This window comes from Cololabis saira, chromosome 13 (assembly GCF_033807715.1).
Source record: "Cololabis saira isolate AMF1-May2022 chromosome 13, fColSai1.1, whole genome shotgun sequence".
Taxonomy (NCBI): domain Eukaryota; kingdom Metazoa; phylum Chordata; class Actinopteri; order Beloniformes; family Belonidae; genus Cololabis; species Cololabis saira.
In genome coordinates this window covers 47,274,384-47,301,736 of record NC_084599.1, presented here as the reverse complement: position 1 = coordinate 47,301,736, position 27,353 = coordinate 47,274,384, and the positions used below count along the sequence as shown (strand labels likewise).

The 27,353-nt window shown below is 43.8% G+C and overlaps 1 pseudogene; it reads left to right on the top strand.

The window, feature by feature from the left end:
- The first annotated feature begins 19,151 nt into the window (after window positions 1-19,151).
- Window positions 19,152-25,083, top strand: LOC133458737 (insulin-like growth factor-binding protein 1; annotated as a pseudogene).
- The last annotated feature ends 2,270 nt before the right edge of the window (window positions 25,084-27,353 follow it).

The following is a 27,353-nucleotide window of genomic DNA, read 5'->3' as shown; positions in this document are numbered from 1 at the left end:
CTGAGGCCATGGTTCTCCACCGGGAAAGGGTGGCATGCCAAGAGCTGGAGGAAGAGCTGGAGGAAGAGATGGAGTAGAGATGGAGGAAGAGCTGGAGGAAGAGATGGAGGAAGAGCTGGAGGAAGAGATGGAGGAAGAGCTGGAGGAAGAGCTGGAGGAAGAGCTGGAGGAAGAGATGAAGGAAGAGCTGGAGGAAGAGTTGGAGGAAGAGTTGGAGGAAGAGATGGAGGAAGAGCTGGAGGAAGAGATGGAGGAAGAGTTGGAGGAAGAGCTGGAGGAAGAGCTGGAGGAAGAGCTGGAGGAAGAGTTGGAGGAAGAGATGGAGGAAGAGTTGGAGGAAGAGCTGGAGGAAGAGTTGGAGGAAGAGCTGGAGGAAGAGCTGGAGGAAGAGATGGAGGAAGAGTTGGAGGAAGAGCTGGAGGAAGAGGTGGAGGAAGAGCAGGAGGAAGAGATGGAGGAAGAGCTGAAGGAAGAGATGGAGGAAGAGATGGAGGAAGTGTCTGGGGTGAGGGAAGTCTGGGCATCTCTGTCGAGGCTGCTGCCCCCGCGACCCGGGAACAGATAAGTGGAAGAAGATGGATGGATGGATGGATAAATGAATAGATAAATAAATAAATAAATTAATTAATAAAAATGAAAACAATTATAGACGTTTTGACTTGTAAACTCTGTGGCTCCTGATTACGTCCCAATAATCAGAGATGTGTCTGCGTCTGCGACAAGTTGCAGCTTCTTATCAGAGCTGAAAGTGTGTGATCTGGAGGCTCGATGTGAGAAAACACGCCTTTATTTATCCGTGTTTTTAGAAGCTGAAAGTGTGTGATCTGGAATCACAATCTGGATCTCGGTGAGAAAACACGCCTTTATTTATCCGTGTTTTTAGAAGATGAAAGTGTGTGATCTGGAATCACAATCCCGCATTTCAGTGAGAAAACACGCCTTTATTTATCCGTGTTGTTACGGGGGAAACATTTGCTCACTGTTTTCGTTGCTGATAAGAGTGTTGACAGTCGACTGACCTTCACCTTCATGGAGGATTTTCACTTCTGATCTTCTGGTGACAAACACAATCCTCCTCTTTTCAATTCCTCTTTGCAATGTGTTTTTTTATGGATTCAAAAACAGCAGTGATCTGATTGCAGGACGTCTTATGCAACCTCAGATGGTGAAACGCGTTTAACTTATATAATATTTCAGAGCAGAAGTTACTCCGTGTACTGCTAATCATCATGGATGTCGTAATAATAAAACCATTTCAAAGCAGTTTGGAGTCTGTGATTCTGCAGGAAGTTGATTTTCTGCAAGTGTAAAATGTTCAGCACAGATTTGATTAGATTAGATTCAACTTTATTGTGATTGCACATGTTAAAGTACAGTTAACATCTAACCAGAAGTGCTTGTGCAGTGAAATAAACACAATGCACATACACATATATACATATACACACACACACATGATTTAAAAACAGATTTGAGATGAAAACCTTTTTCAGGCTGGACATCTCAGCAAACATCAGGCTGAAAAATAAAAATAACAAAACCCTCCAAGAGCTCCTCTGGAACGACGTCTCTGAATGACCTTGTGTTGAATTGTGCTGTACAGATAAACTTGCCTAAAAGTCGCAGAGCAGCAGGATTCTCCGTCATTAATCTCCTCCGTCATTAACGACCCCCCCCAATCCTAATGACCCCCCCGATCCTAACGACCCCTCCGATCGTCTCCCAGATCCGCTGCAAGTTTAATAAGACAGAACATTATCCGATTAAGGAAATCTTGTGAGAAACGGAGAAGAAAAAGAACAACTTTGCAGGGGATTAGCGTCATTGTGCCCACTCACATCACATTCCTGAGCACTGAGTCTCAGCCTGGGAGAAGAAACCGCCTACCAAAACCAAACCACCGATGTGTCCCGGGACCAGAGAGACGACCAGAGATCCATCTGGCATCAACACACCCTCTAACGCTGCTCATGGGCCCAGAGAAACAAGCAGAGAAACAAGCAGAGAAACAAGCAGAGAAACGAGCAGAAACTCCATCTGGCATCAGTCTCACATCAACTCTCACATCAACACACCCTCTAACCTCCAACGCTGCTCACAGGACTCGCCGGGACTCACCGGGACTCGCCGTCCAGCAGACATCCTCCCAAAGGAGGTCAACAACTCAACAAATACCAAAATAAAACAGCACACGCAGCCGATGTTGGCTAATAACGCGGTTAACGACCAGCGAGGGATCAGATGATCTGCAGTTTAAACTCTGGGAATCAGAAGCTTCTTATAATGTCAACATTAACCCTACGAAGCTATTCACATTGATCAAAGAGATAATACTTATGGTTATTAATAAATCCTTTTGCCATTTAGGTGTTTGGAAGGGAGCTGACGTGATGATGGCACAGACGATCAACCCAACGGTCTTGATGAGGCTGGACCTCCCCGGGTCTGAGATGCTGCCTATCACTACACCCCCTTTCTTATTAAGAGACTTTACCTGGGAGGTGCAAGAATGAACATATTGAGAACCGTTATGTAAAGATCTACTCTTTTCACAAACATGCTGTAACTTAGTACCTTGGGGATTCAAGTATTATCAGAACAATAATATCCTATCAATTAAGAACACTTGTGACTTCTCACTTAGCTTATTGCTTAACTTATTTCTGAGACCACTGGTATGAACCTTTTCTCAGTGATTCTCTAAGCATATTGTAAACATAAACATCTCTTTTGTAAATATCAACAAATCTTTCCAGTTTTTTTAACAACACAAAATATCACACCACAGCAATCTCTCTCTCTCTTTTTTCTTCCTTTTTTTGTGTGTGTAGTGTGTGTGTGACGTGGTGTATGTGTATGTGTGACGCATGTCTCTGACCCACATATGGTCACCGGATTGCAGTTGCGGCATGTCATGTGCTCTGTGTCTTCGATTGTAGTTTTGCTGTTGTTTTTGTCTATAACGTAACGTCTCTAGGTAGTGTAAACTCTAGTGTGTTAGAGTCAGTAGTCATAGTTGCAGCTATAGAACAAGACTATAATTGTTAGTCTCAAATAAAGCTTGGTGGTAGATATGCTGCTATAGGCCTATGCTGCAGGGGGGACCGACATGATCCGCTGGGCGGTGCCTCTCACCCTTCTTCTCCTCTCCTCTTCCCTTCCTCTCTTCTCCATTTCCATTTTTCAGATTCTCCATGTCTGCACAAGATGGGTTGAGCTGGGACGGAATGACAGGAACAGTCGTTGGGATTTTCCTACCCATGAGTAATTCAGCGGGACAGTGTCCATTAGCTAGTGGAACAGCACGGTAGACCATGAGGGCGAGATAGGGATCACTTGACTTCTTGAGGAGACTTTTGATTGTCTGTACGGCCCGCTCTGCCTCCCTGTTGCTCTGCGGAAAGCGTGGACTGGATGTCACGTGGCTGAAGTTCCAGTCAAGTGCAAACTTTCTGAAAGGCTCAGATGCAAACTGTGGTCCGTTATCTGAGCGCACCACCTCTGGAATCCCGTGGCGTGCAAAGATAGATTTGAAGTGCTCAATCACGCCTTCTGATGATGTGGACGTGAGCTTGGCTACTTCGAAGTATCTGGAGAAATAGTCCACGATGACTAGATAGTGTTTATTGTCTATCTGAGACAGGTCTGCACCTACTGTCGACCAGTGGGCAGCATCATTTCTCTGAGGTTTGTTCTCTCCCTGGCACAAGTGTCACAACTCTCTATCAAGTTTGTCAGCTCTCTGCTGAGGCCCGGCCACCACACCGACTTGTTTAGCTCTTGCTTTGCATTTAGTCACTCCAAGGTGACCCTCCTGCAACTTGGTCAGCATGTCTGCTCTGAGCGATGCCGTAATGACGATTCTGCAGCTGTAGAGCAGCAGGCCGTTGTGAACTGTGAGCTCACCTGAAAATGGCAGATAGGGTTGGAACACGATTGAGAACTTGTCCGGCCAGCCATCTGCACAGTACAGCTTCAACTGCCGTATTATGTTGTTGTCCTAATGTGTCTGAATTGAGTCTTTTCTCAGTCGCTGGCAGGCGTGCCACGACAGAGTCGGCATACAAGTTGATTTCTTCCTCTTGCGGACCCTCAGGCGTGCTGTTAACGGGTGCTCTGGACAGCACGTCTGCGGTCGCGATCTCTTTGCCGGCCACATGAGATATGCTGTAAGAAAATCTCATTAGACGCATGCGAAGCCATTGTATGCGTGGTGGGAGTTCATCTAGGTTCCTCGAACCTAGTAGCGGAACCAAATGCTTGTGGTCCGTCTCGATGAAGAAACTTTTCCCAATGAGAAACTCAGAAAACCTCTCGCAGGCCCATGTGGAGGCCAGCGCCTACTTTTCAATCTGGGCATATCGCTGTTGGGTGCTGCTGAGAGATCTTGAAGCATTCGCAACTGGTTACCACTCTGCCCCGTCTCGCCGCTGTAGGAGAACAGCAACCATCCCATATGATGACGAGTCTGCAGACACCAGCGTTTCAGCATTTGGATCATACAAGCCCGACAGGAGTAGTCAGTTCTTGCTTTATGCTGTCGAAGGCTTGCTGCTGTTGTGACCCCCATGTCACCAGATTTGTCTTTCTCTGCAGGTCTCTGAGTGGGCGGGTCTTCTCAGCTAAGTGGGGGAGAAATGTCCCCAGGTGATCTGTCATGCCAAGAAAGCGTCTCACCTCACTGATGTAACTGGGCTCCTTCCGTGCTCTCACAGCGCTCACTTTGTCGGGGTCTGCGCTGATTCCTGATGCCTGAATAACCTGCCCCAGAAACTTTATCCTGCTCATTGAGAACTCACATTTGTCATTTAGTGTCACCCCTGCCTCCTGCACCCGTGACGGAGCTCTCCGCAGTCTCTCGTCATGCTGATTCGGAGTGATGAACGTGGTTAGAAGACAGGACTATTTACTGAGCGGAATCTGCCAGAATCCAGTATTTGCGTCCAGCTTTGAAAACACTCTGGCTCCGGCGAGCTCCACCACCATAGGAACACACCACTCGGTGGCTCCTCCACCATAGGAGACACCGGCCGGCTAAGCAGTGGTGTGGCCACCGGCCGGCTAAGCAGTGGTGTGCTCAGCCCCTTCACAACATAAATATACATATACAACATATTTCCCCCTTGCAACACAGCATCTGTACCAAGGTTCCTACCCGGCATATCAGCCTATCACTGCACTGATGACCGTGCTGCCCAGGGAAACACTCGCTGCTCCATAAACAGCTCTGCTGGATTGTAATGTTTGTCCGGCTGTGACGGAACACAGAGCTGCCGCAGCAACAACTTTAGAGTTAAAAACACGGAGCACGTGCTCGTTTCCGGTCAGAGTCCTGGTGAAGTTCAGAGTTCAGGAATCAGATAAATAAATACCAGTCCAGGAGGATAAAGTTTACCAGGAACACATCCCAGAATCTCAGCTTCTGCTTTACTTTTAAGACATAAATGAGGAAAACACCCTATTTTCCTCCATTAAAGTTATAAAAGAAAACGTTATGAGTGACCAAACAACTGTGAGTAAATCAGGATAAAACATTACTGTTTACTGAAGCGTACTACAAACTTAAATACTTACCTGCTGGACTCTACTGTCCTTATTTTTAACAACTTGTGCTTTTTATTATTTTACCTCTTTTCTCATCATTTTATTTCATTTTATTTGTTATTTAAGCGTACTCTTAAATTAAATACTTTTGAAAATCGCACAAAGTTATGGATAAGCCCTGAATACAGGCATTATGATGTAGAATTGTCAAATTGGTTTAATTCACCGTACGAATTGTTACAGATTACTTTGTAATCCTGTATTTGACCCGGTCTTTGTACGTTTTGACCGTATAGAAACGTAATTCTTTCCATTGTAAGAATGAGATGAACCTGCTGGATCTACTGCCCTTACTGTTTAACTACTGCTGCTTTCTATTATTTTACCTCTTTTCTTAACATTTTATTTGTTATTTACTGTTTAATTGTGTCTTGCTGCTTTTAATGTTGATGTAAAGCCCTTTGAATTACCTTGTGTTGAACTGTGCTGTACAGATAAACTAACTACTAACATTTCCCTCTGATGTTCTAGTCGGCGAGTCCAGACCTGCCGGATCTATTCATAGATGCATTTATTCTAAATATTAAAATTGTTTGTTTTCTTAAACCAAGCCCTCATCTCCAGCCCGGAGAGCAGCGTGAGTCAGCGGAGTGTTTACAGTCAGATAGCAGCTCTTATCTCTGCGTTCAGTGTGAACTCAGGGTCAAACCATAGAAACCATGAAAAACAAACCATAGAAACGATGAAAAACAAACCACAGAAACGGTGAAAAACAACCTGTTTCCATCAGAACTGGTGAAAAATAACCTGTTTCCATCAGAAACGATGAAAAACAACCTGTTTCGATCAGAACTGGTGAAGAAAAACCTGTTTCCATCAGAACTGGTGAAAAATAACCTGTTTCCATCAGAAACGATGAAAAACAACCTGTTTCCATCAGAACTGGTGAAAAACAACCTGTTTCCATCAGAACTGGTGAAAAATAACCTGTTTCCATGAGAACTGGTGAAAAATAACCTGTTTCCATCAGAACTGGTGAAAAACAACCTGTTTCCATCAGAAACATCAGAGTGAATTTGGAGGTGGAGCCTCCGGAGCCTCCGGAGCCTCTGGAGCCAACAGGCTGGAATTCCCTGTTTTGATGGCGAACCCTCATCGGGGAAGGTTGAACCAACACGGCGGATCCCGGACGCCGGCGTGATGTTTGTTTGCTCTGCAGTTTCTGATACGACAGGTTATTTTTCTCTCTGCTCCCGTGGAAGGCAAACATTCCAGTCCTGGAAGTTCATCGTTTGATCTGCTGGTCATGTGACCTGCCCTCCTCTTCATCGCCCTCGTAAACACTGCAGCAGGGCCTGTAGTAGTTAGTAGTTCATCTTTATTTCCACCGGGAGCTATTTATGATAGTTACTGAAGTCTACCACTTTTATTTTAAACCGTTTTAGTACTCTGTGAGCGTAGCTTATCAGCAGCACGAGCCTGCGCTATCGTGACGGGGATTGAGGAACTCAGCTAGCACCAGCTAGCAGAAGCTAACTAGCAGCAAGATGCCTCCCTTTTCCTTTTCCATGGAAGATTACCACAAACTGCTCCAGAAGATAGCAGTACTGGAAACGAAAATTCACAGGCTCGAAGTGAATGGAGAGATAAATGGACAATATGGGAATGAATCTACTCTGACGACTCCCCAAAACAGTGAAAGGGAGCAAGCTAACAGAAAGCTAACTAACACCACCAAGACGCAACAGGAGCCGAGTATAAAAGGCAATAAATCAACAAATCTTCCCTGGAACTCTTGGTGCGAAGCCAAGGCACTACAAATCGCCTCCCTCAGATCTGAGAAGACGGTTATCAGAATCAGAATCAGCTTTATTGGCCAGGTTCGAACATTGTCCAATTATCCAGGCAGAACCCAGCACCTGGTGACCTTGGACGACATCGAGTGGCCTGCATTACCATCGCACAGGAATGACTCTTCAACCCCAGTACCCGGCAAGAGGAGGAAGGCTACAACAAAAGCTGAGAGCAAATCGCCCCAAGACACAGGGATTCTACTGGAGAACAGATTTACTCCACTCTCTCAAACTCCTGACTCCCTGGGAGAAGGCTCATCTTCCGGCTCCAGAGACAGGTATGAGGCTAAATCCATTGCTAAAGGGCTACAGGCAGAGCTAACGACTGGGCCTCGTACGCTGATAGTGGGCGACGGAGCTGTGAATGAGATAAAATCATTTTTCAGCAAAAACTCAAAAGTACTGTGTTTTACCAACGACATGGTGTCTGATATCACAAAGAAGATCCGGAGCATTGCTGCGGAGCATCCGACAGCTAAAGCTGTTGTCATACACACAGGAGCCCTTGACGTTGTGAAGCAACAATCAGACATATTAAAACAAGACTTCACTGATCTGATGAGCACAGTTGCATGCTTAAATACTGAGGTGTTTTTCAGTGGACCTGTACCGACGGTTCAGCAAGGACATGAGAGATTCAGCAGGCTGATGATGCTAAACAGGTGGCTTAAAGATGCATGTGCTGCTCAATCAATTAACTTCATTGACAATTTCAACATCTTCTGGGGTCGCAGACATTTCTTTAGGGCAGGTGGCTCCCGTCTGAACAAGGCTGGTGGACAGTTGCTGAGCAGTAACATTTTTTATCATCTACGTCACAAACAGGCCCCCATCAAGAACAAGAGGCAGGACGTTCCAAAACAACCGATAAGGCGGCGCTGGGATGAGAACACTGAGACAAGGACTGACCATGGAAAACAGAGTCAGAGAGAAACTGCATCATCCTTATCCTCACCCCAACAGGGGGAGTCTCCCACAGCCCCACAGCACAGAGAAGGATATGTAGACAAGCAGAACGCAGGTGGCGCAAAAACAAACTTCAGGTATATTACAACATTTATAAAGAGAGTCTTTGCTACTATAACCAGGAACTGAAGAATGCAAGGCAATCATATTTTTCAGAGATTATCAATAGAAATAATAATAATAATGCTCACACACTGTTTTCTGTGGTAGAAAGACTGACAAACCCTGCAGCCTCAATCCCCCCTGAACTGCTGTCTGAAAAGTTCTGTAATTACTTTGCTGACTTTTTCACAAACAAAATATTACAGATAAGACAAGATATGTGCAGATTACACCAGGAAACTGGACCACATTACACCAGGAAACTGGACCATATTACACCAGGAAACTGGACCATATTACACCAGGAAACTGGACCACATTACACCAGGAAACTGGACCATATTACACCAGGAAACTGGACCATATTACACCAGGAATCTGGTCAACAGGAAACACCAAACCCTCACCCCGTCAGAGCCTACCGAGCTTTCTCTCTCCAGGCAGTCAGGACTCCCCACTCCTGGAATTCACTGAGGATGAAAAGCCTTGTGAATATTGGATTACAACTAACACCATGCCAAAATCCCTTATTTAACCCCCTACATCACCCAACCCCTCCCAAACCACCACCTCGGAAACCGCGGTCAACCAAAAGTCACCGCCCCCCCCACCTCCTCTGAACTACCGTATCAGTGATGTCTGATATGAGTCGGGTCCAGGTTGTGATGTCAATATTAACATTGTTCTGTCCCAGGAAAAGTCTGGGCCCCATGGAGTTAAATCAGCTTTCTCTATCCCTGTGATGATAGGTAACAGAAAACGTATCAAACTGGTGAGAAATGAAAAGAGTTCAGTTAAATCTGCTAATCTGTTGAGTATATCATGTCATCCTTGAAACTCACCAGTGTCTCCTGTTAAGGATTTACATGTACATTTATCCCTTTTAAATATCAGGTCTCTGGTTGGTAAATCTTTCCTAATCAATGATTGTATTAACAAGCACAACCTTGATTTTATGCTTTTAACTGAAAATTGGTTAATTCAGGATAATAGTGCAGCAGTTCTTATTGAGTTAACACCCCAGAATTTTAGTTTCTTTAGTGAAGCAAGAATACATAGGTGAGGAGGCGGAGTTGCCACTCTGTTCAAGGACAGCTTCCAATGCAAGAAAATGTCTTATGGTCAATTTGATTCCTTTGAATATGTTGCCATTCAGTTAAAATCCCCCTGTCGACAAATCTTAGTGACCATCTACAGACCACCCAAATATGATGCAAGTTTTTTTGATGAGTTTGCCAAACTACTGTCAAATATCCATCCATCCGTCCATTATCTATACCCGCTTTATCCCTTGCGGGGTCACGGAGGTCTGCTGGAGCTCATCCCAGCACTGTCAATTATGTGCATGGATTTTGATTGTGTTGTTTTAGTTGGTGATTTTAACATTCATATTGATAATCCCAAAGATGGATGTGCTAAGGAACTTTAAATATTCTGGATAATTTTGGGCTTTCCCAGCATGTCAAAGACTCAACGCATAACCGAGGACATGTTCTAGATTTAATTATTTCCAAGGGTCTTAATATCTCAGAGGTTGTGGTGAACGATGTTGCTCTGTCTGATCACTACTGTGTTTTGTTTAAAATGACCACTGTTGCCAATCCTATGAAAGGTGAAGCAGAGGTAATCAGAAAGCGTTATATAAATGATAACACCTGTGCATTATTCACCCAGGGTTTTACACCATCAACAACCCTGTCCTCAGTTCTAGTTGATGACCTTGTTAACAGTTTCAGTTCCAATGTTATGACTGTTATTGATTCTATCGCACCAAAGTTCTGTCCGGGAGGAAAGAGTCACCCTGGAGAAACGCCACACTGGTTAAAGCACAGAGAAGGATATGTAGACAAGCAGAACGCAGGTGGCGCAAAAACAAACTTCAGGTATATTACAACATTTATAAAGAGAGTCTTTGCTACTATAACCAGGAACTGAAGAATGCAAGGCAATCATATTTTTCAGAGATTATCAATAGAAATAATAATAATAATGCTCACACACTGTTTTCTGTGGTAGAAAGACTGACAAACCCTGCAGCCTCAATCCCCCCTGAACTGCTGTCTGAAAAGTTCTGTAATTACTTTGCTGACTTTTTCACAAACAAAATATTACAGATAAGACAAGATATGTGCAGATTACACCAGGAAACTGGACCACATTACACCAGGAAACTGGACCATATTACACCAGGAAACTGGACCATATTACACCAGGAAACTGGACCACATTACACCAGGAAACTGGACCATATTACACCAGGAAACTGGACCATATTACACCAGGAATCTGGACTATATTACACCAGGAAACTGGACCATATTACACAAGGAGACTGGACCATATTACACCAGGAAACTGGACCACATTACACCAGGAAACTGGACCATATTACACCAGGAAACTGGACCACATTACACCAGGAAACTGGACCATATTACACCAGGAAACTGGACCATATTACCCCAGGAACCTGGACCATATTACACCAGGAAACTGGACCACATTACACCGGGAAATTGGACCACATTACACCAGGAAACTGGACCACATTAAACCAGGAAACTGGACCATATTACACCAGAAAACTGGACCATATTACACGAGGAAACTGGACCATATTACACCAGGAACCTGGACCATATTACACCAGGAAACTGGACCATATTACACCAGGAAACTGGACCATATTACACCAGGAAACTGGACCATATTACACCAGGAAACTGGACCACATTACACCAGGAAACTGGACCATATTACACCAGGAAACTGGACCACATTAAACCAGGAAACTGGACCATATTACACCAGGAAACTGGGCCACATTACACCAGGAAACTGGATCATATTACACCAGGAAACTGGACTATATTACACCAGGGAACTGGACCACATTACACCAGGAAACTGGACCATATTACACCAGGGAACTGGACCACATTACACCAGGAAACTGGACCATATTACACCAGGAAACTGGACCATATAACACCAGGAAACTGGACCATATTACACCAGGAAACTGGACAATATTACACCAGGAAACTGGACCACATTACACTAGGAAACTGGACCATATTACACCAGGAAACTGGACCATATTACACCAGGAAACTGGACCATATTACACCAGGAAACTGGACCATATTACACCAGGAAACTGGACCATATTACACCAGGAAACTGGACTATATTACACCAGGAAACTGGACCATATTACACCAGGAAACGGGACCACATTACACCAGGAAATTGGACCACATTACACCAGGAAACTGGACCATATTACACCAGGAAACTGGACCACATTACACCAGGAAATTGGACCACATTACACCAGGAAACTGGACCACATTACACCAGGAAACTGGACCACATTACACCAGGAAACTGGACCAGGAAACTGGACCACATTACACCAGGAAACTGGACCATATTACACCAGGAAACTGGACCATATTACACCAGGAAACTGGACCATATTACACCAGGAAACTGGACCATATTACACCAGGAAACTGGACCACATTACACCAGGAAACTGGACCATATTACACCAGGAAACTGGACCATATTACACCAGGAAACTGGACCACATTACACCAGGAAACTGGACCACATTACACCAGGAAACTGGACCACATTACACCAGGAAACTGGACCATATTACACCAGGAAACTGGACCATATTACACCAGGAAACTGGACCATATTACACCAGGAAACTGGACCATATTACACCAGGAAACTGGACCAGGAAACTGGACCACATTACACCAGGAAACTGGACCATATTACACCAGGAAACTGGACCACATTACACCAGGAAACTGGACCATATTACACCAGGAAACTGGACCATATTACACCAGGAAACTGGACCATATTACACCAGGAAACTGGACCATATTACACCAGGAAACTGGACCATATTACACCAGGAAACTGGACTATATTACACCAGGAAACTGGACCATATTACACCAGGAAACGGGACCACATTACACCAGGAAATTGGACCACATTACACCAGGAAACTGGACCATATTACACCAGGAAACTGGACCACATTACACCAGGAAATTGGACCACATTACACCAGGAAACTGGACCACATTAAACCAGGAAACTGGACCACATTACACCAGGAAACTGGACCACATTACACCAGGAAACTGGACCACATTACACCAGGAAACTGGACCAGGAAACTGGACCACATTACACCAGGAAACTGGACCACATTACACCAGGAAACTGGACCATATTACACCAGGAAACTGGACCATATTACACCAGGAAACTGGACCATATTACACCAGGAAACTGGACCACATTACACCAGGAAACTGGACCACATTACACTAGGAAACTGGACCATATTACACCAGGAAACTGGACCATATTACACCAGGAAACTGGACCATATTACACCAGGAAACTGGACCATATTACACCAGGAAACTGGACCATATTACACCAGGAAACTGGACTATATTACACCAGGAAACTGGACCATATTACACCAGGAAACTGGACCATATTACACCAGGAAATTGGACCACATTACACCAGGAAACTGGACCATATTACACCAGGAAACTGGACTACATTACACCAGGAAACTGGACCATATTACACCAGGAAACTGGACCACATTACACCAGGAAATTGGACCACATTACACTAGGAAACTGGACCATATTACACCAGGAAACTGGACCATATTACACCAGGAAACTGGACCATATTACACCAGGAAACTGGACCATATTACACCAGGAAACTGGACCATATTACACCAGGAAACTGGACTATATTACACCAGGAAACTGGAACATATTACACCAGGAAACTGGACCATATTACACCAGGAAACGGGACCACATTACACCAGGAAATTGGACCACATTACACCAGGAAACTGGACCATATTACACCAGGAAACTGGACCACATTACACCAGGAAACTGGACCATATTACACCAGGAAACTGGACCACATTACACCAGGAAATTGGACCACATTACACCAGGAAACTGGACCAGGAAACTGGACCACATTACACCAGGAAACTGGACCATATTACACCAGGAAACTGGACCATATTACACCAGGAAACTGGACCACATTACACCAGGAAACTGGACCACATTACACCAGGAAATTGGACCACATTACACCAGGAAACTGGACCAGGAAACTGGACCACATTACACCAGGAAACTGGACCATATTACACCAGGAAACTGGACCATATTACACCAGGAAACTGGACCACATTACACCAGGAAACTGGACCATATTACACCAGGAAACTGGACCATATTACACCAGGAAACTGGACCATATTACACCAGGAAACTGGACCACATTACACCAGGAAACTGGACCACATTACACCAGGAAACTGGACCATATTACACCAGGAAACTGGACCATATTACACCAGGAAACTGGACCACATTACACCAGGAAACTGGACCATATTACACCAGGAAACTGGACCATATTACACCAGGAAACTGGACCATATTACACCAGGAAACTGGACCATATTACACCAGGAAACTGGACCATATTACACCAGGAAACTGGACCATATTACACCAGGAAACTGGACCATATCACACCAGGAAACTGGACCACATTACACCAGGAAACTGGACCACATTACACCAGGAAACTGGACCATATTACACCAGGAAACTGGACCATATTACACCAGGAAACTGGACCATATTACACCAGGAAACTGGACTATATTACACCAGGAAACTGGACCAGGAAACTGGACCATATTACACCAGGAAACTGGACCATATTACACCAGGAAACTGGACCATAATACACCAGGAAACTGGACCACATTACACCAGGAAATTGGACCACATTACACCAGGAAACTGGACCTGGATCTGTTAGTTCCTATGAAGCTCCCAGACCCCTGAGCTTCATCTGGATCTGTTAGTTCCTATGAAGCTCCCAGAGCCCTGAGGTTCATCTGGATCTGTTAGTTCCTATGAAGCTCCCAGACCCCTGAGGTTCATCTGGATCTGTTAGTTCCTATGAAGCTCCCAGACCCCTGAGGTTCATCTGGATCTGTTAGTTCCTATGAAGCTCCCAGACCCCTGAGGTTCATCTGGATCTGTTAGTTCCTATGAAGCTCCCAGACCCCTGAGGTTCATCTGGATCTGTTAGTTCCTATGAAGCTCCCAGACCCCTGAGATTCATCTGGATCTGTTAGTTCCTATGAAGCTCCCAGACCCCTGAGGTTCATCTGGATCTGTTAGTTCCTATGAAGCTCCCAGACCCCTGAGGTTCATCTGGATCTGTTAGTTCCTATGAAGCTCCCAGACCCCTGAGGTTCATCTGGATCTGTTAGTTCCTATGAAGCTCCCAGACCCCTGAGGTTCATCTGGATCTGTTAGTTCCTATGAAGCTCGAAGTTGAATGAAGTTAAATTGTGCTATATAAATAAACTTGCCTTGCCTAAAAGTGTAGCTCTGCAAAGGTAGAAAACCATAGTATTTTTTGGCAAAGCAGCAGAAATTGGCAGAATACGGGAAGATAAGATAAGATAATCCTTTATTTATTCAGCAGCATTACACTCAACACACACATGCAGGGGAGGGGTAAAAAGTAAAAAGTAAGAGATATATATTATTACAAGATATAGACAGTATATATATATTTCCATTGCGATGGAAATAAAAGTAGTGCGAAGGAATTGTTATTGCACTGTAATAAAAAACTTCACAGAACAACCTGTACATTTTACAATTTTAAACTGTAATCCTTTACAAAATAACATCATACAATTTACGTACAAAACTATTCAATTCAACATCCATTTTCAGCCAAATTAGCATCACTACGCCTTCATTAAAGTTAATTTCTCCCGTACAATTCACGTGCAGCCATTGCTTATTTTACATCTAATCCCATAAAATTTCACTGGAAAACATCAAAATAGAGCATTATTAATCGGTAAAAGCCTCATTATAAGACAGTAATTTGACTGAATTTGTCTACTTATTTTATTAAAAGATTGTGTGTTGTGTAATATATTTTGTAGTATTAATAGCAGTGTTTTGTTGTGAAATAAACATTTACATACTATCATTGAATTATTTGAGTAATGTCTTCATTAAATGAGTTATTACTAAGTTAGACAGACAAACTGACACAATGTCAACAAGATTTTCCCCTGTAACAAGAACTTCCTTCACTGTTGCCGTTTCACTGTCTTTTACGGTCATTTCTACGGCTTTTCTTACAGTGTGCACATGTGGTTATTGCACATGTGGTTATTGCACATATGGTTATTGCACATGTGGTTATTGCACATGTGGTTATTGCACATATGGTTATTGCACATGTGGTTATTGCACATATGGTCATTGCACATATAGTTATTGCACATGTGGTTATTGCACATATGGTTATTGCACATGTGGTTATTGCACATATGGTTATTGCACATATAGTTATTGCACATGTGGTTATTGCACACGTGGTTATTGCACATGTGGTTATTGCACATATGGTTATTGCACATATGGTTATTGCACATATGATTATTGCACATATAGTTATTGCACATATGGTTATTGCACATGTGGTTATTGCACATATAGTTATTGCACATATGGTTACTGCACATATGGTTATTGCACATGTGGTTATTGCACATATAGTTATTGCACATATGATTATTGCACATATAGTTATTGCACATATAGTTATTGCACATATGATTATTGCACATATAGTTATTGCACATATGATTATTGCACATATAGTTATTGCACATATAGTTATTGCACATATGATTATTGCACATATAGTTATTGCACATATAGTTATTGCACATATGATTATTGCACATATAGTTATTGCACATATGATTATTGCACATATAGTTATTGCACATATAGTTATTGCACATATGATTATTGCACATATAGTTATTGCACATATAGTTATTGCACATATGATTATTGCACATATAGTTATTGCACATATGATTATTGCACATATAGTTATTGCACATATGATTATTGCACATATAGTTATTGCACATATGATTATTGCACATATAGTTATTGCACATATAGTTATTGCACATATGATTATTGCACATATAGTTATTGCACATATAGTTATTGCACATATGATTATTGCACATATAGTTATTGCACATATGATTATTGCACATATGATTATTGCACATATAGTTATTGCACATATAGTTATTGCACAAATGATTATTGCACATATAGTTATTGCACATATAGTTATTGCACATATGGTTATTGCACATATGATTATTGCACATGTGGTTATTGCACATATAGTTATTGCACATATAGTTATTGCACATATAGTTATTGCACATATAGTTATTGCACATATGGTTATTGCACATGTGGTTATTGCACATATAGTTATTGCACATATAGTTATTGCACATATAGTTATTGCACATATGGTTATTGCACATATGGTTATTGCACATGTGGTTATTGCACATATGGTTATTGCACATATGGTTATTGCACATATGGTTATTGCACATATAGTTATTGCACATATGGTTATTGCACATATGATTATTGCACATATAGTTATTGCACATGTGGTTATTGCACATGTGGTTATTGCACATATGGTTATTGCACATATGGTTATTGCACATATGGTTATTGCACATGTGGTTATTGCACATATGGTTATTGCACATTTGGTTATTGCACATGTTCTGCACATGTTTTCCACATGTTCTGCACATGTTCTGCACATGTTTTCCACATGTTCTGCACATGTTCTGCACATGTTCTGCACATGTTTTCCACATGTTCTGCACATGTTCTGCACATGCACATGACCGGAGACTCCACGATGATGCAACCCCAGGAAACGGTTGCAGAGCCGCGTCAGAACCAGAAACAAAAGGAGCGGTAAAGTGTGACAGCGGATCCTGGGAAGTGTGGGGGTGCAGACGGGGGGGTCAACATGAGTCACGGGCCAACAATGGCCCGCGGGGCTAGTGAGGCCGTGCAGACGTGCACGTTGGCCACTGCGTGTCCGTGCGGGACGTGCATGTGCTCAGGTCAGACTTCCCGCTGCAGAGCTCCGTTCTGTTCTGTTCCGGGCTATTATTATCTCCGGAACAGGAAAATCCAGACGGGAACTTCTGCTGGAAGGAGCCAAGAAACCCGGCCTGGGTGCGCGCGCAGCTCCGCAGCTCTGCAGGGTCCCGAGAACCGCAGCTCTTATCCCGGTGCGGTTCCTGAACTCGGCTTTAATGGGTTTATGATCCCCTGCTCCGTTAAACTCGGGTTTTATGATAAACTCGGGTTTTATGATGAACTCGGGTTTTATGATCCCCTGCTCTGAAACTCGGGTTTCAGAGAATTTAACAGAACTGAACTAAATTTAACATAACTTAACAGAACTTAACAGAAACCCTTCATAGTACTTTATTGCCACAGCTTGTTGCACTATTGTCTGTTTTTATGTATTGTTTTCATTGTTTTTACCTCCTTTTATTGCACCGTGGATGAGAGGGAAACGCAATTGCATTCCTTGTATGTCTGATAGATATTTGGTGTGACAAATAAAGGAACCTTCAACCTTATTACCCCCTGCTCTGAAACTCGGGTTTTATTAATTATTTCTGAAACTCGGGTTTTCTGGGTTTTAACTCGGGTTTTTTGATCCTCCTGCTCCGCTAAACTCTGTTTCTCATGTCGGATCCTCCTGCGCGCCCCCGCTCCCACGCACGCTCCTACGCACCAGTTTCCCCCCGACAGTAACTTGTGTAAGAAGCGTTTTTGGAGCAGAATAAGAAGAAACCCCTCATGAATGAATGAATGAATGAATGGATTCTCTTGTCTCTTGTCACAGCAGGAAAAACGCGGCGCTGCTTCATCTCTGAAACCTGATTTGATTTGATTAGATCTTTATTTTGTACATGTGAAAAACAGCAATTCAAGAGAAGATGAGCAAACAACACCACAAAACAAAGAATTTCATACTTTAAAACTTGATGTCTTCATGAATGTGCAAAAAGGAGCAGGAAGAAGTTTAAACTTTTCCACCAAACCCGCGTCCCTGTGCCGAATTATGTAAATGTAAATGTATCGACCTACAGCTGAACCAAAGTGCTTTACAGAATAAACATACAATCAAGACAAAAAGTGCTTGCAGAATAAAACAAGAATAAAACATATGAACATATAAAATATCAAGACCAAATTATAAAAAGTGTCGCCGCACTATGGTGTTAAAAGCCTGAATAAATACGTTTTCAGTTTAGATTTAAAAAGGTTTATTATAATCATGAATATGAGTTATGATCGATTTCAAGTTTGGAGAAACAAACCAAAGCGCTGTAACTTTAATATCAGTGTTTCCTGCTGTAATTGCAGCTTTGCAGTCGTTTCTGGTGGGAAGGGAAGTGTGTGTGTGTGTGTGTGTGTGTGTGTGTGTGTGTGTGTGTGTGTGTGTGTGTGTGTGTGTGTGTGTGTGTGTGTGTGTGTGTGTGTGTGTGTGTGTGTGTGTGTGTGTGTGTGTGTGTGTGTGCGTGTGTGTTCCGGGATTGCAACATCAAACGCCGGTGACGTCACTCCGACGCACTGAGCCAGAACCGCCTGTTCCAAAATAAATATTGACGTGATCGTTGTATTCAAATGAGCGGCATGACGGGCCCCGGCGGGCCAATCAGAGCGCGTCCTGCCTTTACACCTTCTTTTCTGAAACCATTCATAACGACGATGATGCGTCAAAACACGCAGGAGCCGGCTATAAATACGGCCGCGCGCAGCGCGCACTCAGACAGAAATCCCAGGGAAGGAACAGATTATTACAGATTATTTTACCTTTTACCTCTTGGTCTGCGTTTACCTCTCTCTGCTTTCACAGAGAAATCCCAGGGAAGAGACACAACCTGATTATTCCTGAGACATCTGCAGAAATCACAGGAATCTGCAGAAATCCAAGGAATCTGCAGAAATCCCAGGAACGGAACAACCGGAGCGCAGGAACCTGATTTCTACCTCTCATTGCCTTTTTCTCCTGCACATTCCACTCTCTCTGCACCAGAGAATGTTTCCGGCTGCATCGTTTGTGCAGCGCGACGTGGTGCCGGTGCTGCTGGTGTCGGTGCTGGTGTCGGTGTCGCTGGGCTCCCCGGTGCCGGAGCCGGAGCCGGGCTCCCCGCCGGGGCTGATCCGCTGCGCGCCCTGCTCCCCGGAGCGGCTGCTCCAGTGCCCGGCCGTCCCCCCCGGCTGCCCGGAGCCCCGCCGGCTCCCCGGCTGCGGCTGCTGCATGGCCTGCGCCCTGCGGGCCGGCCAGCCCTGCGGGATCCACACGGCGCCCTGCGGGTCCGGGCTGCGGTGCACGCCCCGACCCGGGGACCCGCGGCCGCTGCTGGCGCTCACCCGCGGACACGCGCTCTGCACGGAGGTCCCGGAGCCGGAGACCGGTCTGGAGCCGGAGCCGGAGACCCGGACCACGGGAGGTAAGACCCCGCCTCTCACCTACCATAGATATTTATATATATATATATATATATATTATATATATATATATATATATATATATATATATATATATATATATATATATATATATATATATATATATATATACATGTTTACATAGACATAAAGCATATGCAGTTAATAGAGACAGTATAGTGTAAGGTGTATATGGGCATGTGTGTACAAATAGAAATACTCCACTACGTGTATGTGCATTGAAGTTGGAAACGTTTGTGCAGCTTGGTCAATTCAAATCCTTAATTGCTGACCATTTTGCTCGTGTTTGTAATTGTTTTTAATTTTTCTTTTAATTTTATTGTATTATTCTTTTATATGGTTGTTACATTCGGCATCATTGTAAATGAGGACTTGCTCTCAATGATTTCTCCGAATTCAAATAAAGGTTGATGATGTATAGGTATGTGTGTGAGTATTAGTACAGTAATGAATATAATAATGATAATAATACTGTTATTTAGCAGTGTGAGTACAGTGTGTGAGTATTTATAAATATGGGTTAAATGATTAGGGAATGGGGGTAGAATTAAATAGGTTTACACTTCTCCATCCCCGGAGCCCCAGGCTCCAGCAGCTCCATCACAACTCACGTTCTCTCCCCCCCCCAGATCAGGGAGACCGGCAGGCCGGGAACTCGGCCGTCCTCCCGGACCCCGGATCCAGCCTCCCCGAATCCAGCCTCCCCGGATCCAGCCTCCCCGGATCCAGCCTGCCCCGGATCCAGCCTCCCCGCAGACACGCAGGACAGCATGAAGGACACACTCGTGGCGATCCGGAAGACCCTGGTGGACCAGGTGAGACCTGGGGTTTAGGGAATCCTGGGAATCCCGGGAGTCCTGGAGACTATCCAGAATTAACATTGCAGATTTCTACAATTGCATTTCAACTATAGTCGTAATTACATTGTGACTAATTGTCATTCTAGATATCTATAACGTCATTTAGTCAGAACTCTAATCCTAGATATCTGTAATTATATTTTGACTAGGCAGAATGGCGGTTAAAGATATCTCCAATCTGAAATATCTCTAATTAAAATTAATTTCAAGATATCTATAACTTGATAAGATATCTACAATTAAATTGATAATGTACAAAGTGTTCAACAGATTGTTACCTAGTAAAATTGTAAGCATGTTTAAAATAAGAGTAAGTATGAGCTTCGAGGGAATCGTATGATTGAAAAACCAAAGTCTAGGACTAAAATTAAAGATCAATGTATTACTGTAAGGGGTGTAAATATATGGAATGCACTTGATGAAAAATTGAAGATGTGCCAGTCGATTAATGCATTCAAACGTTTGTTTAAGTATAATGTGTTTGAAAAATATGAGGGATCCAGTAGTTGATACTATTACGGAATTATGTTCGGGATTGTGTAAAAATATGATTTATTTTTTTGTACTATGTTTTGTATGTTTGATCTGAATAAGTTGATCATGTGAGAAGGGTAGGCGTAAATAAGCAATAGCTTCAGCCTATTCCTTTTCGGTTAGGTCTCTCTTTTTTTTTTAAATGTGAAATAATGCTTTCAGTTGGTGTCTACATTAAGATGACCTGACCGAAATAAATATATTTTCATTCATTCATTCATTCAAATTATGACTCTCCGTAATTCCAGTTCAACATATCTACAACTTTGTTCTGACTAGTCAAAACTTAATTTAAAGGAGCATGAGGCAGGATTGAGGCAGGATTCATGAAAATAATTCGTATACGTTTTAAGTTTTTCTAGTAATAATGTCAGATGAAGCGTTCCAAACCCAAAAGAATGTTTCCTCTAGTGTATCTCTCCGTTGCCTTGAACAGGCTGTGTGCTGCAAAATGTGCTGCAATGTGACCGGAATTTCCCGCGGTGTCCTGCGGATGTGACGTCACATGACGCTGCATGCCCGTTCTCCCCGTTCTCCCGTGCCGGCTTCACTGTTGGCTGCAGTACCCCCAACGGCCGTCGTGGTGAAGGGTGGCGCTAGAGAGTCTCATTTCTTAAAAGGAGCCTCATGCTCCTTTAAGAAATCTAAAAAGGACGATGTAGATATGTTGAATTGAGGGGAATTAAAGATATCTTGAACTGGAATTGTGACTATAGTCAGAATTAAATTGTAGATATCTTAAACTGGAATTACAGCTAGTCGTAATTTTCAGTTGTAGATATTCATTCCCATTACAGATTTCTGAAACTGAATTGTAGATATCTGTGATTAGAAACCCCACACATATGACTGGCAGAATGACGTTGATATCTGAAATGACAATTGTGGACAGGAAGAATGGAATTTTAGAAATCTGAAATGCTCTTTTGACTAGGAAGAATGGAATTGCGGATATCTGCAACAAATATCCAGTCTAGCTGTTAGATATTAAAACGTCTGGCCGTATACCTGCACGTTTAACCCTCTTGGTTAAGCCTCTTGGCCAGGTTTCCCTCGCAAAAGAAATTCAGTCTCAAGGGATTTTCCTGATAAAATAAAGGTTAATAAATAATAACCCGTTTTTCCCCCGTTTCTCGCATGTTTAACCCGTTTTTCCCCCGTTTCTCGCATGTTTAACCCGTTTTTCCCCCTTTATCGTTCCAGGGTCCGTGTCACCTGGAGCTGCAGACGGCTCTGGAGAAAATCGCTGTTTCCCAGCAGAAGTTGGGAGACAAATTAACCACGTTCTACCTCCCCAACTGTGACAAATACGGCTTTTACAAACCCAAACAGGTGGGTAGTATCAGAATCTCAGATATCAGAATGTATTAAACGAAGCCCCACGTAAAACACACACACACACACACACACACACACACACACACACACACACACACACACACACACACACACACACACACACACACACACACACACACACACACACACACACACACACACAAACCCTCCCACATTAGTCTAGTTACAAATAGACTCATTGAATATCTGGAACAATGAAATGAAAAAGAGAAAAAAAAGGACAAATTAAAGCTGCAAGCAGCGATGAACGGCCAATTTTCACCCATAAAGATCAAGGACTCAAAACTAAGTCCGATGACACCACAATGACTCTTTATGTCAAACCATTCAAAAGTTATGACAGAAAGTAGGAACTATCACATATCGACCAACCAGATGAAGCGCGCTTTTTGGCGTCGCCACGGTAACACTTTTGACAGAAAAAAAGTAATGCGCGTTGTCGCAGGATGGAGACGCACATTTTGATGTATAACACACCTGGGTGCACGTTACGGTTCGGGCTGAATTAACTGCCGAAGGAATGGCATAAATTGCGCCAAAATGACACGATTAATTCAAAATGGCCGACTTCCTGTTCGGTTTCGGCCATGGCTCCAAGAGACTTTTCTTTAAGTTGCGCCATGATACAGGTGTACCGAATATTCGTGCATATACTTCAAACCGTATTGTGGGGCTTGAGGCACAAAGTTTTTCTAGGGGGCGCTGTTGAGCCGTTAGGCCACACCCATTAATGCAAACCATTAAATATCACATTTTCACCAGGCCTGACTTGGTGCAAAATTTGGTGACATTTGGGGCACGTTAGGGGGAAAAAAGACGCCAAAAAAGCGCCCCCCCCCCCCCCCCCCCCCCCCCCCCCCCCCCTTCATCTGGTTGTTCCATATGTGATAGTTTCTATTTTCTGCCATAACTTTTGAACCGTTTGACATAAAGAGTCATTGTGTGTCATCGGACTCGGTTTTGATTCCTTGACTTTTTTATTGGTGAAGATTGCACGTATATGTTTGTACTTGACAGCATGTTGTTTAGTAGCATTAATAATTAAAAGATTCTGCCTGAGCCTTTTTCATTCAAACTGTAAAATGTCTCTTCCTCGTTGTCTTGAAAGGTTTATATGACTGAACTAAGTGAAATGTTTGTGTTTCCCTGCAGTGCGAGCCGGCGGGCGGGCCGATGTTGGTGCGTTAACTCCTGGAACGGGAAGAGGACGTTGGGAACCGCCGAGCTGCCGGCGGACGCCGAGTGTCCCTGAAGAGAAAATAAAGAGATGAGAGATTAAAGATCTCACAAAAAGACACAAAAAAAAGAGAAGAAGAAGAAGAAGCAGCAAGCCACTGATTTATTTTTGTTCCTTTTTCATGGGTGTTTTTTATTTATTGCTCTTGTTATTGATCCTGGTGTGTTTGATTCCGGTACCGAGGGGCCCGTGGCCCCCCCTGGCCCCCCCCTTACTACGTCCTTATCAAACACCCGGTCCAAAGAAAAGAGAAAAAAATCTATTTTTGTTTTTCTGAAGAGGAGATTTTAATATTGATGCATTTATTTCTACTCTTAAGCCTTATTTATTATCAATTTATTACACTTCATTTGTTATTTGTGATCATTCATTAATATTTATATCTTTTTTGCCTTATTGTTATTTTTATATTATTTTTAAGCATGTACAGAGTGTATATTTTTAACTGAGCTGAGCTCTGCCCTTAAACGAGTTTTGTGGAGGTTTTGGTTCGTGACGAACCAACGAGAACAAAAGCACTGAGTGACCAAACGTCATTTAAAGTATTTCTACATGAACTCACGACTCATTTCCAGGTTTTGCCATTTGTTACGTCCTCTTGTTTTTCATTATCCTTTTTTTTTCTGTGCTTTTGTCAGCAAATGCAAAACTCAGTCAGAAACCTTCTGCTAGCATGCAGCTAGCGCCTCACACGGGTATTTCTGCATCAACTACCTCTGATATTTAAGTGTCTTCTCTCAGTTCTGTTAACGTTTCTCTCTAAAGAAAAAAAAGACAAAGTCTTGCTTGTTTCTATGTTTCTGTTCTGGTTCACCGAGAAACCACGACCATAAAGCGAGTCCTGTAGCGTAGCCTGTAGCGTAGCCGCGGCTGTAGCTAACGTGGCTAATGCGGCTAACTTGGCTAACGTGGCTAACGCGGCTAACAGGACTGCTAAATGCTGCTGACGGAGAGAGACAATTATACATGTGAGTCTTTTCCAAAGTGACTAAACTTGTTCACTTGTGTGTATGTTATACTTTTGTAATTGAGATGTAATGTAAGAAAAAAAGGTGATATATTTAATAAAAACATGAACCTGAGTCGCGAGTGTGTTGTGCCACATAGGAGGGCTGTTCCAGTTATCAAGAGTTATTCATAATTTTATTCAACCATTATTAGACTATTTATCAAATTGAATTATCAAAATGATTTAATCCTCGGGGAACCACCTGGATTTCCAGGAAAAATGGTAACTTTAACAGCAGAAATCAGTCTCAGAGATTAGGGATTATTCCATCAGAACAGTAAGGGCAATTATTTCTGGTGAATAATGTTGAAGGCATTTACCAGTTCGGCTCTAGTTCTGTCAAACAGCCATGGTGACAAGAATATGTGTAAAACATCACAAACAACTTCTCATTAAAATCAATCAGGATTTATTTACATACAGGTGTCAAGCAGATGGAAAAAGCGACACCCCGAATGAATCCTGATGGTAACTACATTAAAACATAAAACACTAACTATCAAGAAGAATAACAACAATAAAACGTTGACTGCAAAAGGAGAATAAATCAGAACAGTAAACACGTGATATAAAACTCCCGATCATCTGTGTCTCCAGAGGACTGGCTGCACGAGGCCGACAAGACATTTAAAGATGGCGGCGCCCTCGTCACCACGTGTAATGAGACAGGATGACGGCGTGGTATTTCAATTTTAATTCAATTCAATTTTATTTATATAGCGTCTAATACAACAGATGTTGTCTCTAGACGCTTTCCAGAGATCCAGAACATGAACATAAACATAAACATAAACATAAACATAAACCCCCGAGCAATTATTATATAAACAATGGCAGGTAAAAACTCCCTTAGTGGGAGAAAAGCCTTAAGCCAAACAGTGGCAAGGAAAAACTCCCCTTTAGGAGGGAAGAAACCTTGAGCAGGACCAGGCTCATAAGGGGGGACCCTCCTGCCGAAGGCCAGACTGGGGGAGTCAGGGACGTCGACAGCACACAGCAGGCAGGTGGAAGCAGCAGCGGGATGACCAGAGGTGGGGGGGGGGGGCGTCAGCAGCACACAACAGTCATGTGGAAGCAGCAGCGGGATGACCAGAGGGGGGGGGGGCATCAGCAGCACACAACAGTCATGTGGAAGCAGCAGCGGGATGACCAGAGGGGGGGGGGGGTGCAGGCAGGCGGAAGCAGCAACAGCAGACATCCACGTAGGCAGGGGGAAGAAGCAATGGGATGACCAGAGGGGGGGGGGGGGCCGGGAACACAGGCCAGAACGCAGCTCCTGAGGCTCCGGCCTGCAAACATACACAAAAGAGAAAAAAGGGGGGCCGGCACAAGAAACTACAGGAACAATGGACAAAAATGATAGCTATGAGATATTTATAATAAATAAAAATGGTAATGGAGAAGAGAGGCAGGGAAAAGGAGAGGAGAAGAAGGGTGAGAGGCACCGCCCAGCGGATCATGTCGGTGCCCCCCTGCAGCATAAGCCTATAGCAGCATATCTACCGCGAAGCTATATTTAAAATTACGGATAACTGGCGAAGATGGCGCCACAAAATAAACTAACAACAATAATGCCGGTAGTTGCCGGCGTTACACAGTAATATACATCTGGTAAACAACCTTAAAAACACAAATTTATCTCTGAACCGCTCTAGATTAAACTGATCGCCCAGAACACATAAACCTCACGCCTTCCGGTCTCCGGATCTGGGGCTGCAGGTTCTGCCGGGGGTTCCAGTCCGAGGCCTCGTTTCTCTCTCTGCTTCCAACTCCGGAAAGAGAGGGGACAGTAGCTGCAGTGGCGCCTCACGCTGGCTCACTGGTGCCGGACCACTGGTGCCGGCTCACTGGTGCCGGCTCCCTGGTGCCGGCTCAGTGGTGCCTCATGTCGGCTCACTGGTGCCGGCTCACTGGTGCCGGCTCCCTGGTGCCGGCTCAGTGGTGCCTCATGTCGGCTCACTGGTGCCGGCTCACTGGTGCCGGACCACTGGTGCCGGCTCACTGGTGCCGGCTCCCTGGTGCCGGCTCAGTGGTGCCTCATGTCGGCTCACTGGTGCCGGCTCACTGGTGCCGGCTCACTGGTGCCGGCTCACTTGTGCCGGCACCAGTGAGCCGGCACCAGTGAGCCGGCAACAGTGAGCCGGCACCAGTGAGCCGGCTCACTGGTGCCGGCACACTGACAAAAAACGTTTGTAAATCAAGTTATATTTGTGTTGAGTTCTCGCGAGAGGCTGAGTTCCCGCGAGATGTGTTAGGAGCACGAGGAGCACAGAGACAGCAGCAGCATTCAATGTCGAGCTGAAAAATATACTTTTGGTCATTAAACAAATAGTAATTGTACAT